Source organism: Canis aureus, chromosome 15 (genome assembly GCF_053574225.1).
Source record: "Canis aureus isolate CA01 chromosome 15, VMU_Caureus_v.1.0, whole genome shotgun sequence".
NCBI classification, from domain to species: domain Eukaryota; kingdom Metazoa; phylum Chordata; class Mammalia; order Carnivora; family Canidae; genus Canis; species Canis aureus.
Genome location: NC_135625.1, coordinates 4,852,428 through 4,868,534, shown reverse-complemented (window position 1 = coordinate 4,868,534; position 16,107 = coordinate 4,852,428). Strand labels below are relative to the sequence as shown.

At 37.4% G+C, this 16,107-nt stretch overlaps 1 long non-coding RNA gene across 2 annotated transcripts in view; it reads left to right on the top strand.

Annotated features, from left to right (window-relative positions):
- Positions 1-16,107, top strand: part of LOC144284221 (uncharacterized) — a 48,327-nt gene that overhangs the window by 10,959 nt on the left and 21,261 nt on the right. The window contains exon 2 of one of the 2 annotated variants that reach the window (XR_013352567.1): positions 10,235-10,274. The exons of the other annotated variant lie outside the window; for it this stretch is intronic. This is a non-coding gene — a long non-coding RNA (uncharacterized LOC144284221). The remainder of the gene's footprint in view (positions 1-10,234; positions 10,275-16,107) is intronic. 2 annotated transcript variants of the gene reach the window in all.

The following is a 16,107-nucleotide window of genomic DNA, read 5'->3' as shown; positions in this document are numbered from 1 at the left end:
TGGGATAGAATGTTCTGTACGCATCTGTTAATTCCTTGTAGTCATGTGCGTCCTCCAAAGCCACTGTTTTCTTCTTGATTTTCTGCTTGTATAATCTCTCCATTGGTGTAAGCAGGGTGCTAGAGTCCTCTACTATTATTGTATTACTGTCAACTTATTTTACATCTGTTAATATTTGTTTTATACATTTTAGGGCTCCAGTGTTGGATGCATAGATAGTTACAATTGTTATATTCTCTTGTTGCATAGATACCTTTATTATTATGTAATGTCCTTCTCTGTCTCTTTTTACAGTCTTTATTTTAAAGTCCTTTTTTTTTTTTTTCCTGAAAGAAGTATTGCTAATTTTAGGTTTAGTTTTGTTTCCATTTCCATGAGATGTATTTTGTCATCCTGGTACATGGTCTTGAGTATTGGGCAGACCAGCCAAGGGGAGAGCCAAGCTGTTCTGGGTCCCATTTGTGCAGCCTGCAAAGGAATATGGTCCAGTGACAAGGCAAACATTTGTATCATAATGTCTTGGATTGATTCGTAACATCACTAGAAGGTTTGAAGATGCATTTGTGGAATCAACCATGGTGTTTGATTATAGTATTTTTTTGGCATATTACCTAGGAAGGATTCAATGACATTTTTATTTTCAATACAAAGGGAGATTTTTCCTTCCACTAGCCTTTCCTGAGTAGAGAATAGATCTTGAGCTTCAATGGATGTTTCCTACTGTCAAATTACCATAGGAGGAAGTAGAGTGATTTTGTCCTCTTTGTAGTGGATGGATACCACTCCCTTTTTTACACCCATTGTCCAGGATGGGTCTACCAGGTACTTACACTGGCAGGAACAAAAACTCCTTCAGGTTCTTTTGCATTACCTAGATGTTGACATAACCAGCAGTCTGATAGATTAGTTAAAGTGGCCAGGGTTTGGAAGACTGGTGTGAGTAGGTGTTTAGGTTGTGCTAGAATTGTTGGAAAAGCAGTAAGAGTGAGTTAAAATGAGACACAGTTTGAAAGGGAGCCCATAATGGAGGAACAGGGGAAGAATAGGGTAAGACAAACAATCTCCCACCAATCTTCATGTAAATGGAGAAGAAAGGGTTTTATTTAAAATTCTGGGTCAGAGAATTTACCAAGTTAGGGAGAGGGGAAGTTTTAAGAGAAGATAAATGGAGACAAAATTCTCGATTCAAGATCTTTGACAAAATTGTCTACTCCATAATTTCATTCACTCTAGAAGCCTGAGTAAGCTCTGAAAATCCTCAATTTAAGGTCACTCATAGAGATGGCCTTCTGTTTGTCATAGGGGTGATGATTTGGATCTAGCTTAGTGTGTCTCGTGTTAATGCAGGAAGATTGATTTTTTATTTTGATGATGATTCTAGATTGTTAATGATACTTCCTAACGCCTCTCCCACTGTGACAATGAACGATTTCTTGTAAAAACTTTGATGCATGCTTCATTCATGTGCTTAGAACTCAGGCAGCTCTAAGCCCCATAGGCAATGGGGACAACTCTCTCCAGGCCCAAGGCTGATCCTGGGTGGGCTCTTGCCATGTCAGATGCACTAGTCCCAAACCCATCACAGAGTAGCTTGTGCTGATCCCTGGGAAGGAAAGTGCAAAGTTGTTACCACGAATGGGTGAGACCCTTCTGGTAGTTGCATGTGGCATTTGTGCCTTATGTAGCCAAGTGATGGGCTTAGCTGCATGTGCACTCCTGGCCTTGGAGTACTATTCTTGCCTTTCCATTCCTACTGCCAGGAGTAATGAGCTCTGGGCAGGCAAAACTTGAGGGGACGTGAGACAAGCATAGTTGGCCAAGTCCCCTCTCTGCTGCAAGGGCTTGAGACCTGAGCCACACTCTAGGTTTTTGTTTGTTTTTTTGTTTTTTTGTTTTACTTTCCTTCTTAGTTGAAGTTCTCACTATGTTCACTCTTTTCTCAAGTTTGGTGAGCATTTTATGACCATTAGGTTAAACTCATTATCAGGTATCTTGCTTATCTCTAAATTCTGAAATTTTTTTTTTTTTGACAATTCATAGATCTCCATTCTTTGGGTCAATTATTAGAACTTAATTAGCTTCCTTTGGTGGCATCATTTTTTCATGATCATTTATTCTTTATATTGGCCTCTATACATGAATAGGTGATGTTGTCTTCCAGACTTTGCAGGTTCACTTTAGCACATTCCCAGTCAGTTCATTCTGTGTTTCTGGACATGTGTACTGGTAACATCCTTGGGTCATTAGGATTTCCTTTGTAGTGAGGCAGCTGTTTGATTTCTGAGGTGAGGGGTGAGAGGATATGCCACTGGCTGAGAATAGCTGGATAGGACTATTTGCTTCATTCCCTGTCCATGTGAGGCTGTGATAGGCTTCTTTGTGTGTGTTTATACTTTTTGCATCCTTTTTCTTAAAGATGGCAGTGAGAAGTATATAGACGTCATGTCCCCACAAAACTTGAATCTATCCCTGTTGAGTCTATCTATAGGATGATTTAACAGAAGTACAATTTGCTGGACCAAAGGTAGATGTATTTATGATTTTAAGGATATTATCAAATTGCCTTCCACTAAAGTTGGAAAATACACATTCCCAATAGTAAAATATGAAAATATCTGTTTTCTACATTTTCACTGACATATTATCAAGTGTTATCATTTTTCCATCTTCACCAACATGATAAGAAAATATAGGAACTCCTATTTCTCTTTGCATTTTTGTATTGTGATGGAAATTGATCCATTTCCATAAGTTTAAGAGCCCCTGAATTTTCCTTTCTAGTGCATTGTCTCTTCAAATATCTTGATTATTCTCTCCTGTTGATTTATAGAAGCTTTAGCTATATTAAAGTCAATATGACTCTGCTGATATGTTTCCTATTCCCCAGCTTCTTTTCTCCATTTTCGTGTTTTATTTATTTATTTATTTTCTGCAGATTTTTTTTAAATGACTATCCTTTTATAGTTGATTTTGTGGAACAATTAGAAAGATGTTTCCCATCTCTGAAAAAAAAATCATACGTATCTGTATATATGCTATTGGTTCTGTTCCTCAGGAGAGCCCTAACACACATGGTACGTAAAAATTGTTTTCAATCATTCATATTCCCTTCATGAAAGAGAATAAAATATCCCCACCCTTTGCCAATTTACCTGCATATTTACGTATATAAGTAGGCGTAAACTTGACATGTGTAGTACAATAAAACATTTATATGGTCTGTGTCCACAGCTTTCTGGAGAAAACTTAAAAACTCCTGGAAGCAATAGGAATATCTGTTTTATGTTAGTGAGACCCCTAGATAACTTCTAGATGGGGGTTCTAGACCAACTATGTGATTAGACAACTGGGACTCTAAGAGAATTAAATCTTCAGGGAGGATTTTGAGTTCAACATGTGGTCAATAATTTCACCAATCATGCCTACCTAATGACACCCTAATAAATACTATGCATACTGAGGAATGGGTGAGCTTCCTGGTTGCTAAAGATATTAATGTGCTGGAGTTGGGGGGTGGGGGAGGAGGACAGGATGGTCTTTGTGCCATTCCAGACCTCATTCTTATTCATCTGGATTGTCCTGAGTTATAGTCTTTATAAAAGAGCTGTAATTATTACTAAACACTTTTTTAATGTCTGTGGACCAGTTTAGCAGATTATCAAATATAAGGAAATTTTTGGAGTCACCCAAATTTGTAGCCAGTTGATTGGAAGAACAGGTGACCTCAGGCCCCCCCTCAAGTCTGAAGTAGGGGTAGAATTGTGTTGTACTGAGCCCATAAATCTCTGGAGCCGAGGTTAACTCTGAGGACGTAGTGTCAGAAGCGGATGGCAGGCCACTCCACTGGAATTGAAATCCTACCATGAAACTTACTTTGATGAGTGAAACAAAAACACAAGAAGTGGCCGAGCAGAGGCTGTGAGAGCTTGCGCATTTCTAGCTTTTAGTTCTACGTCTCTGCCCAGCTGAGAACCCTGCCTTTAGCCTAGGTCCTAAAGCAAAAAAACACAGAGCAGAGCTGAGCTGGCATATACCTTTGGACATATACTGTGGGAAGGGGAAACAAAGTTAAAATACACCATTATAGTAAAATGCTGTAAGCCATTGCTGAGATTTGGGAGTCATTTGTTGCAACAAGATAGCCTAACAAAAACCAACTTATCCCTCTGAATTGCTTCCTTTACCTCTCTATCCGCAAAGCCGTCAAATGGCATTATCATCCACTTAGTTACCCTTTACCCGTTATCATCCAGTCAACCAGAATCTAGGAGTCAAACTCTTGAACCTTCTATTTCCTTTACTCTACACACTGAACCTATCTTTTAGCAAATTCTATCATTTCTGTCTCCAAAGTGTACCACAGATACACTCTCAAAATCTTTACTGAAATGGTTCTCTCTTGCCTACATTGCCCAGATTTCATCCCCGGCTTCTTTTCTTGTCCCCTTCCAATTCATTCTCTGAAGAGCTGCAAGAGTTCATCCTAAAAATCAATTCGATGGTATAATTTTTTTCTGCTTAAAATCCTCACCGGTTTTCCATTAGCGTCAGCATGAAATCCAACTCTTACCTTGATCTACCAGTCATGCTTCATCTGTGCCTTGTTTCTAACCCCATCACATGCCAGTTACTTCCTTATTTGTCTTATTCCAGATACAGTAGTCTTCTTTTTGTTCTTCAGACCCATTCAGCTTTTTCCTACCTCGGGATCTCTGAATGCGTTATTTCTTCAACCTAGAAAGCTTTTCTTCTCAGTCTTTGAATGCCTAGTTCTTTTTCTTTATTTCTGAGTTTAAATGTCCTCTCCTTACAAGGCTTTGCTGACCACCCTTATCTAAAGTAATTCCTCTCTTTGCAGTTTGTCTCCACTCTTCTCCCTGTTATTATTTAAGTTTATGTTTTAACTTGCTTTCCCTGTAAAACATGTTTACTTTATGAGGGCAGAACTGTGGCTGTCTTGTTCCCTGTGCTTTTCTCCAGGGCCTCGCACACAATAGATGCTTAGGACACATTTGTTAAGTAAATGAATCATTTGATGGAGAGCAGTTGGGATATAGGGTGGGTCACAAAAAGGATTCGCCTGGCTGTTGAACAGGCCTGTAACTAATCCTAATCTCCAGGATCTCCTTTGTTGGTTGCTTGTCTTGGCTGCTTTTAGGTAAAGGGAAATACTCAGTGTTCCATACTGTAAGGTTTTCCTTTGCCTAGGACACTGCTTGCTTTCCACACAGATAACCCCCATCCACCCTGGCCTAACCACTAATGCTACCAAATTCCAAAACCTTCCCTCTGCTTCTCATTAACAGGTTGGCCAGACGGCTGACAAGCTATTTCCCTGTGGTAAATAGATTGTGTGTGTGTTGAAAAGAGAAGGCACGGAAGATTGTTCAATTTTTAGGCAGGTTTGGACAGGTGTGTTGCTCTGCTATTCACTCTTCTCCTGTAGGACTTCCCATTTAGTCATCCGGGCCCTTTATCTCTGCATTCCTCTCCAGTCTTTTCCTAGATACCTCACATCCCAATCTCTTCCACTAACATCACTCTTCCCAAACTCAGGGGTGTGGTAGGTAAAAACAAAAACAAAATAAAACCAAAGCCTCTCTCTTCCAGTCTCTTCTCTCACATTTTCTCTCAGGCTCATGGCAAGAGGGGCATTTAGTTAGGAATATGTTGGTGATTAGGACTGAGCTGAAATGCATCAGTGGAGTTTGCTACCTGGCAAAGAATGACACTAACTTGCAGCCAGACAGTTAAATCCGTATTTAGACAAGACAAATTGTTTCACATCTCCACTGTTTGGGTATCTGCAAATTAAAATTTTCTGTCCTTATGTTTGAAATTTTTCTCCATTAAAGATATATGGCTTCTTATTAGATTTTGAATCATTAAAAAGTATTTTGCTACACCTCAAGTCTCTGTGATTAACAAATGGGGAAAATTTTGAGGTTTTGTGGGGAAAGGATAGAAAATAGATTTCGTTCTCTAATGTGAATGATTTAATATTAAGATTTGAACTATAGGAAATACCTTCCAATATTTATATATAATCCAAGTGGGATTTTTTCTTCATTATAAATTCTCTAATGTTTAATATGCAAACATTAGAGAAAGATCTGACGTTCTATGTGTTTATAAGGTGTTTTGCCTGTGTGGTGGGCATTTTATTTTTGGGACTATTCTTTAGAGGTTGTCAATTTTAATATTTGTTGAAATTTAATACAATTTGTTTCATTTTTTACTTTATGGATTATGTCATCAGGTTTAATAACTACTTCCCCATTTATAAAGATGATCTATTTATTCTTAAAGTGTTATACTTTTTAGCTATCAATCCACCTGGCTTTCATTTCTTTATGTACTGTGAGAGGTAGTGAAATTTTTTTTCAATATGGATAATTTTCTGTGATGTCCCTACCAACTTGTAGAGCCATATTATGTACTAAATTTCTATACATACGTGGGTTCTCTGTTCTGCTCTGTTGATGTGTGTTTCTAACCTTGTGTCAATACCATATCATCTTTCTTACTGTTGTTGCTTATGAATCTTATTTGGCAGAACAAGCCTCTTCCCTTGTTTTTCAATGACAGGAGAGTTTTAAATATCTGGGGGAGCTTAAAGATACAGACTGTGACTACATACACATGCATATAAACAATGGAATTGACTTTATAAATTATTTTGGGGAAATTGATATCCATCGAGCATTGTCTTCCAATTTATGCACATGGTATCCTTTATTTATCGAGTCTGTTTCATATTGTTATTTATTTAGATTTTATTCCAATAAAGCTTCACAATTTTCTCAAATATTTTAGGCAAAATTTCTAAGATTTGTTTTTAAAGTATCTCATACTTTTTGGTGTGCTATTTTATATAATATCTTTTTTGTCATTTGTGTATAGGAATACATTTTTTAAATCATTGGTTTTGTATCCAAATCTTTTCTGAGTTCTTTTATTCACTCTAATAATTTATTTGAAAATATGCCTGACTTTTCTATTTTGATAATTCTATATCTTGCATGTTAGGACAGCTTTAATATTTTGAACAGTTTGAGGATTGGTATATCTTAAATTTTTGGTCGAATTCACAAGTGAGGTCATGTGGTCCTTGACTTCTAGTTCTCTGGAATTTTAAAGGGGAGGGGCATAGGGAGAAGGAGAGAGAGGATCTTAAGCAGACTCTATGCCCAGTGCAGATCCCAACATGGGGCTTAAGCTCACAACCCTGAGATCATGACCTAGACAAAATTAGAGTCAGATGTTTAACCAACTGAGCCTCCCAGGCGCCCCTCTTTGGAGGTTTTTAAGAGTGACTGAATTGCCTAGCTAGTAGTTGATATGTTCAGATGTTCTATTTCTTCCTGGTTCAGTCTTGGTATGTTATATGTTTCTAGGAATTGTCCATTTTTAGCCTATATTTTCAAACTTAAGAAAATATAAGAATAATTTCTTATAGTAGTCTCTTGAGATCCTTTGTATTTTGTGTTATCAGTTGTAATGTATCCTCTTCCATGTCTGATTTGTTTCTAATTCTCTTTTACCTTGGTGAATCTGGTTCAAGGTTTGTCAACTTTATCTTTTGAAGAAATCAGTTCTAAGCAAAATAAGCCTGTCATAGAAGGACAAACACCATATGATTTCACTTCTATGTGGAATTTAAGAAAACAGAAGAACATTTGGGAAGGGGGAAAAATAGAGAGGGAAGCAAACCATAAGAGACTCTTATCAATAGAGAAGAAACTGAGGGTTGATGGAAGGAGGTGAGTGGGGGATGGGCTAAATGGGTGATGGGTATTAAGGGCACTTGATGTGATGAGCATGGAGTGTTACATGTAAGTGACAAATCACTAAATTCTGCACTAGAAACCAATTTTACCATATATGTTAACTAACTAGAATTTAAACAAAAACTTGAGAAGAAAAAAATGGAATGTCACTAAAGAAAGGAAAGAAAAAGCGATCTCCTTTTATTATTTTCATTGATCTTTGATACTGTCTTTTTAGTCCCTCTTTGGATTATTTTTACTCTGAAGTTTCTTTCTTTCCTCTACTGACTTTAGGCTTTATATATTTTTCTTTTTCTAGTTACTTGAGTTATAAAGTTAGGTTGTTTTCCTGTGATACTCTTTGTTTCTTAATGTAGGCATTTATCACGATGAACTTCCCTCCTAGAACTACAATTGGTATATTCCATTAGTTTTAATATGATTTATTTTTCTTTTAATTCAAGGTATATTTTAATTTCTCTTTTGTTTCTTCATTGACCCATTGCCATTCATATGATGTGCAGTCTCTACATTTTTGTGAATTTTCCAGTTTGCCTTCTATAATTAATGTCTAGTTTAAGATCACTGTGGTCATGAAAGATGCTTGATATGATTTCCATCGTCTTAAATTTATTAAGATTTGTATTATGGCCTGACATACAATCTGTCCTAGAAAATGTTCCATGCGCACTTGAGAAGAAGGTGTGCTGTTGATTTTGTCTGGGATGTTCTGTATATAGGTGGCAAGTCATCTGGTCTAGTGTTTCATTTAAGGCCAATGTTTTCTTGTTGATTTTTTAGTCTGGATGATCTATCCATTAGTGTACATGGGTTATTAACATCCCCAACTAGCATCATATAGCTCTCTGTTATTCCTTTAGATCTATTAATATTTGTATATTTGTTGTCCTGTTATGTGCATATATATTTATAAATATTATGTCGTCTTTTATATTGTACCTTTTATCAGTATGTAACGATGTGATTTGTCTCCTATTACAGTCTTTGGTTTAATAAAGTTTATTATATACACATAGAGCTACCTCAGCATTCTTTCAGTTTCTATTTGCATGGAGCATCTTTTAATATAGGGGCTCATAAGACATTATGTAACATATCATGACACATAGAATTAAAATACAATGTTGGCAAGTACAATGATAAACATACATAGTTTACCAATAAAGACATTTAATCCAGCACCTGTTGGCTGTGGTCAGGAGAGGAGCCCTGGAAGACCTAATAATATCTGATTAGAGTCTGAGGTCTGGGTTGGTCAGGCTGTGGGGTTTGAGGCTTCTATTTCATGAATGGGTTGCAGGACCCTGCCATCCCTCACTTTCACTTTGGTCACTGCCCAGGGCCCAGGCCTTGCATTCCAGTGGGATGACCCAACCATGATTCTGTTTCCTCTTATGTTCCTGGCACAAGATCTCTCTGGTTCATGTGGCCCTAGAGCAGAAGCCGAGACTCCAGAGTGTCTAGCATGCATGGAATATCTTTTGTCATCCCCTCACTTCAGTCTTTGTGTTTTAAGTCTTAAGTGAGTCTCTTGAGGCAGCACACAGATGAATCTTGATTTTGTTGTTGTTTTTGTTGTTTTGCCATTCACCAACTCTATATCTTTTAATTGGAGAATTTACTCCATTTACATTTAAAGTAATTATTGGGGGCAGCCCAGGTGGTTCAGTGGTTTAGCGCCGCTTTCAGCCCAGGGTATGATCCTGGAGACCCAGGATCAAGTCCTGTGTCGGGCTCCCTGCATGAAGCCTGTTTCTCCCTCTACCTGTGTCTCTGCCTCTCTCTCTCTGTGTGTGTCTCATGAATAAATGAATAAAATCTTAAAAAAATAATTATTGGTACATACATACTGCTATTTTAACTGTTTTCTATTTTATAATTCCTCATTTTTTTCTCTTACTCTCATCCCTTGTGGATTGAATGCTTTCTTTAGTAGTATGCATAATTTCCTAATTACTATTTGTATATTTACTATAGGTTTTTGAGAATTACATATAACAACTTGTATTTATAAAAGTTAAAGTTGATAACAGCATAAGGTTGAATGTATTGAAAAGCTCTACATTTGTACTCCCCACACACTGTTTTTGACATTATATTTCATATTGTGTGTATCCATTGATATATTATTGTACTTTTATGTGTTTTCCTACTTTTAACCTTTTTACTAGCTTTGTAAGTGATAAAGCCACTACCTATTTATATATTTACTTTCCAGTGAAGCTTATATATATTCATATATTTTCTTGTCACTAATTTTCACTCTTTGTTTGCAGCTTAAAGAAATTCCTTTAACATTTCCTAAAAAGCCAGACTACTGCTGTTGAACTCTTGTAACTTTGCCTTGTCCAGAAAACTTTGTCTCTTTCAATTTTTTGAATATATATTCTTAGTTGGATTTTTTCCTTTTAGCACTTCAAATATCTTGTTTTGCTCTCTTTCAGCCTCCAGTGTTTCTGCTGAAAAATCTGGTCATAGTCTTATGTGAGTATCCTGTATGTAGCAAGTTATTTCTCTCTTGCTGCTTTTCTTATTCTCTTCTTGGGTTTAACTTTTGATATTTTAACTATAATGTGTCTTTGCATGAGTTTCCTTGGGTTCCTCTTATTTGAACTCTCTGGGCTTCCTGGATCTGGATGTGTATTTTTTTTCTCAGGTTAGGCAATTTATAGCCATAATTTCTTCCAAACAAGATTTTTTGTCCCCTTTTTTCACGTCTCTGGCACAACTGTAATGTGATTTTTAGTACACTTGATGTCTCATATCTTCACTTTTTTTTTTCATTCTTTTCCTTTATGTTGCTCTGACTACACTGCTTTATCTTGAGTGGATTCATCTTCTGCTTCATCTAGTCTATCATTGAACTCCTCTAATGGATTTTTTCAGTGCAGCTATTATATTCTTTTGTGATGTCTATTTGTTACATTCTTATGTGTTTTATCTCTTTGTTGAATTTCTCATTCTGTTCATCTATTCTTTTCCTGAGTTCATTGAGCATCTTTATGATCATTACTTTGAACTCTTTATCAGGTAAATGCCTTATATTTGTTTCCTTAAGTTTTTTTTTTTCTGAGGTTTTATTTTTCTTTAGTTTGGAAGAGATCCCTTTGTTTCTTTATTATACTTGACTCTGTATTGGTTTCTGTGAATTAGATGAAACGTCTACCTCTCTCAGTCTTTATCTCCTCATGTAGGAGATAAATCTTGTTGTTCAACCCTGCCCTATTCCTTGGTTGTCTCTCAAACATTTTCATTTCAGATTTGCTTTTTTAAAAAAACATCTTGTTTTATTCAAATATAATAGAATGTTATTAGTTTCAGATGTACCGTATAACAATTCAACAATTCTGTAGATTTCTCAGTGCTAATCAAGATAAGTGGACTCAATCCCCTTTATTTTACCCGTCTTCTTCCATCTACCCTTTAGCAACTGCATTTGTTCTCAGTATTTAAGAATGTTTGGTTTGACTCTTTTTCCTTTATCCATTTGTTTTATTTCTTAAATTTTACATATGAGTAAAATCATATGGTGTTTATTTTCCTCTGACTGACCTATTTCACTTAGCATGATACCTATAAGTCCATCTATGTTATTGTAAATGGCAATATTTTATTTTTTTATGGATAAGCTATATACCACTTCTTTTTTTTTCATTCATCTATCAATGCAGAGTTGCGCTGTTGTAAATAATGCTGCAGAAACATAGAAGTGCATATATCATTACATTTTTATGTTCTTTGGGTAAGTGGCCAGTAGTAGAATTACTGGATTATATGGTAATTCTGTTTTTAATTTTTTTTAGGAACTTTGATACTGCTTTCCATAGTGTCTGCACAAATTTACATTCCCACCAACAGTGCATGAGCTATATGCAAAAGAATGAAACCAGACCACTTTCTTACACCATACACAAAAATAAATTCAAAGTGGATTAAAGATCTAAATATGATACCAGAAACCATAAAATTCCTAGAAGAAAACATAGGCAGTAATTTCTTTGACATTGGCTGTAGAAACATTTTTCTAGATATATCTCCTCAGGCAAGGGAAATAAAAGCAAATTTAAACTATTAGGACTACACCAAAGTAAAACTCTTGCATAGTGAAGGAAATCATCAACAAAACAAAAGACAACCTGCTGAATGGGAGAAGATATTTGCAATTGATATATCCAATAAGGGGTTAATATCTAAAACCTATAAAGAACTTATACAAACAATATCAAAACCCCAAATAATCCAATTAAAAAATAGAGAACCTGAATAGACATTTTTCCAAAGAAGACAAAAAGATGGCCAAGAGACACATGAAAAGATGCTCAACATCACTCATCATCAGGGGAATACAAAATTAAAACCACAATGAGTTATCACTTTACACTTGTCAGAATGACTAAAATGAAAAACACAAGAAATAAGTCTCTCAGGCAGTTTTGATTGTTGAAGCAACCTATTTATTTTTAATAGCTCCCACTTGTTGAAGTTGTACCAAGATCTCTGTATCCCAAAGGGGAGGATCTCAGTCAGCACCTAAATTCAGGATGACTGAAAACCAGACTCTCAGGCAGCAGTTTTAAATTATGCAAATATATACAGTCTTGTTTGGACCATAAGTATTAGCCTCGCTGGCTTACGCCTGAGGGTGAAGCTCCAGGATAAGCAAATAGGCCTCTTTCCCAAAAAGACTGGATATGTACTCAGTCTGCTGTCTGTGCAGGGCCCTGGGGGTGGTGCAGAGCCTGCCAAGAACTGTCTCTCCAGTTGTCACAGTCCTGTGGGAGCCAGGAGCAAGCCCCTCTGGCCACCAGAGCCAGGTGATCAAGGGGCACCCCAGCTGCAGAAACTGGGACATCAGACGTGTTAAAGAGCCCCCCTCTAATAGATACAGATGTACTAAAAGCACAGCAGAGGAAAAGTGAGAGGATAGTGACCATCCTCTGAGATCTCATGAAAGGATTTTTGTTAGCCCTTAGATATGTGTTTAAATAGAAGACTTCCCCTCGAGTGTCAGCTTGATGGTAAATTATTAGACCTCTTTCACAGAAAGATTGAGCTCTTGAGTCTGATGCCTTTTCTGTCTCCCAAGTGTGGTAGCTGGGCAAGTACTTTTTCTCTGTTGGTTATACTGTGGGATCTGAGGATGTAATATTCCTGGCCATCAGAGCCAGGTGATAGACACATGTCTCCTGGTAGGCAGCTGGAAAAATTGTGGTGCCAAACAAAGATATAAGCTCTTTTCTGGGAGACAGAAAGCTGGGGTGAGGCAGAAGGAGAGTGCAGATTGCACCTACCAGCTTCTGTTCCCTGAGAGCAACTCCATGGGCTCATGGCTGCCAAGCCAGGTGTCTATCCCTCAGTCCAACACTCTTGGCCTCTTCCTCAAAAAGACTGGGTGTGTTTTTCAGTGTATCTGTGCAGCGCACCGGGGGTGGTAGCTTGCCAAGAGCCATCTCTTCAATTGTTAAAGTCTCATGGGATCCAGGAACATGAGCTCCCATTGGCCTCCAGAGCCAGGCAATCCAGGGGTGTCCCCCAGGTGGCAACCACAAAATCTGGGGCATCGGACACAACTGTCGGTTCCTCTCTAGGACATATTTGCTCTCTGGAGGGCTGCACGGGGAGAGTGAGCCGGTGGCACCTGATGCCTCCATGAGGTAGATGGGGAGCTTAAAGGTGACAGCTGCTGTAGGGGGGATTGACTTATTTCACTCCGCACAATACCATCCAGTTCCATCCACATCGAAGCAAATGGTGGGTATTCGTCATTTCTGATGGTTGAGTAACATATTCCGTTGCATATGTACCACGTCTTTATCCATCATCTGTCGAAGGACATCTCAGCTCCTTCCACAGTTTGGCTATTGTGGACATTGCAGCTATGAAGACTGGGGTGCAGGTGCCCCTTTGAATCACTATGTTTGCATCCTTTGGGTAAATCCACAGCAGTGCAATTGCTGGGTCACAGGGTAGCTCTATTTTTAACTTCTTGAGGAACCTCCACACTGTTTTCCAGAGACCACACCAGCATCTTGAACTGGGAATGGTTTCCTTGGATATTGGATGATGCTATTCAGGTCTTTATCTGAAAGTGATGCTTCAACGTCACCAACATGAGAAAGAAGATGCAGATTTGGGTGTTTCTTCCAACATCAGATGAAGCTTTTTTTTTTTTTTTTTTTTTTAGACTTGAAACATGTAGACCATCAAATACCTATTAGCTGCTTTGGAGCTTTCTAACATTTTTATTGGCACCACATTATAGGAGAAGTTTCACCTTTACCAGCAAAGTGCATTTCTGTTGCATTTTTAAGAATTTTTTTCTCCAATACTTGGCTTCATGTTGGCTCACCATTTTAGTGCTGAGCAGGTCCCCAAGATTCTTTTGCCATATCTGAAAGAATGCTGCCCACGTGGGGGGAGTAGCCTGGTCTCTGATATTTTGAACTTCCTGTATCTCATAGCTGGGCTAGATTACTAATTTAACACAAAAGATAGAAATAAGTAACAACCACATGGAACAGATGCCTTGGGGCAGGGGTATGTGGCATGCACACTGTCTCCAGACATGTCAACCTCAAAACTTGAACATGTTCACCAACCAGGAGATGCATGTTAATTTTTTTTTAGCATTCTGGAAAAATGTTTTATTGAATTATACACACAAAACAGTGCACATATTGTGAATATACAGCTTAATATGTTTCCACAAACTAACCAAGTCCATGTAATCAATACTTGGATAAGAAAACAATTACCAGCACGCTACCCCTTTCATTCACTGCCCACCCCATCCCCACCAGTTGCAACTCTCCTAACTTCTAAGTATGAATTACCTTGTTATAAATTATTTTTTCAATGTATTTAAGAAACAAGTTTACACATTTCTCTCACCCCCTGCCTCTGGCAAGCACCATTCTGTCCTGTGTATCTACACACTTGGCTTTGTTGTTGTTAACATTTCACATAGAGATGAGGTACTTGTCATTTCTCTCTGATTTATTTCACTTAGCATAATGCCCTTGAGATCCATCCAGGTTGCTGCAGTGGCATAATCTTATTTTCCATTGCTTAATATTTCATTATTTTGCATGCTCTCCATTCATACGTTGATGGACACTTAGGTCATTTCCCTATCTGGGCTATTGTAAAAAATGCTGCGGTAATCATGGCAGTGCATGTGTACGTTACCACCAACACGCACCAAGGGTTCACTTTTCTCTACATTTGCCACTTGCTATCTCTTGCCTTCTTAATAATGCCCATTCTAACACAAGAGGTGATATTTCAGTTTGCATTTCTCTGATGATGATGTTGAGCATCTTTTCATGTATCTATTGGCCGCCTCTTAGGTCATCTTTGAAAAAACGTTTATTCAAATATTCCTCCCATTTGTGAAGTAGAATTGTTTGGTTTTTCTGCTATTTAATTATATTTATATATTTGGATATTAGTCCTTATCAGACATATGATTGGCAAATATGTCCTCTCACCAATAGGTTGCCTTTTTCCTTTGTTGATGATTTCCTTTGCTGTGCAGAAGGTTTTTAGTTTGATATAGTCCTACTTACTTTTGCTTTTGTTCCATTGATTTTGTATCAGATCCTAAAAATCAGTGCCAAAGCTAATGTCCAGAAGTATACCCCTTATGTTTCCCCACAGAGTTTTATACTTTTAAATCCTTAAAAAAAAGATTTTGTTATTTATTAGAGACACAGAAAGGCAGAGACATAAGCAGAGAGAGAAGCAGGCTTCCTGCAAGGAGCCCAATGTGGGACTTGATCCCAGGACCCTGGGATCACGATGTGAGCTAAAGGCAGACGTTCAACCATTGAGCCACCCAGGTGCCCCTGTACTTTAAAATCTTTAGACCATGTTGATTTTATACCTTGCAATTTTACTGAATTCATTTATTAGTTTTAAGAGTTTTTTGATGGAGTCTTTGGCCTTCTCTCTATATAATATTACATCTTCTGCAAATAGTAACAGTTTTATTTCTTCCTTTCTGATTTGGATGCTTTTTATTTCTTTTTCTTGCCTAATTGCTCTAGCTATGATTTCCAATACTGTGTTGACTAAAAATTGCAAGAGTGGGCAGCATCTTGTTCCTTAAAGAAAAAACTTGCAGTTTTTCACTATTGAGTATGCCGCTCACTGTGCCACATGTCATAGTTAGCCTTTATTAATTATTCCAAAGTATGTTTCCTCTATACCCATTTATTGAGAGTTTTTATCATAAATGAATGTTGGATTTTCGTCAAATGCTTTTTTTTTGCTTCTACTGAGATGATTATACAATTTTTATTCTTTATTTTGTTAA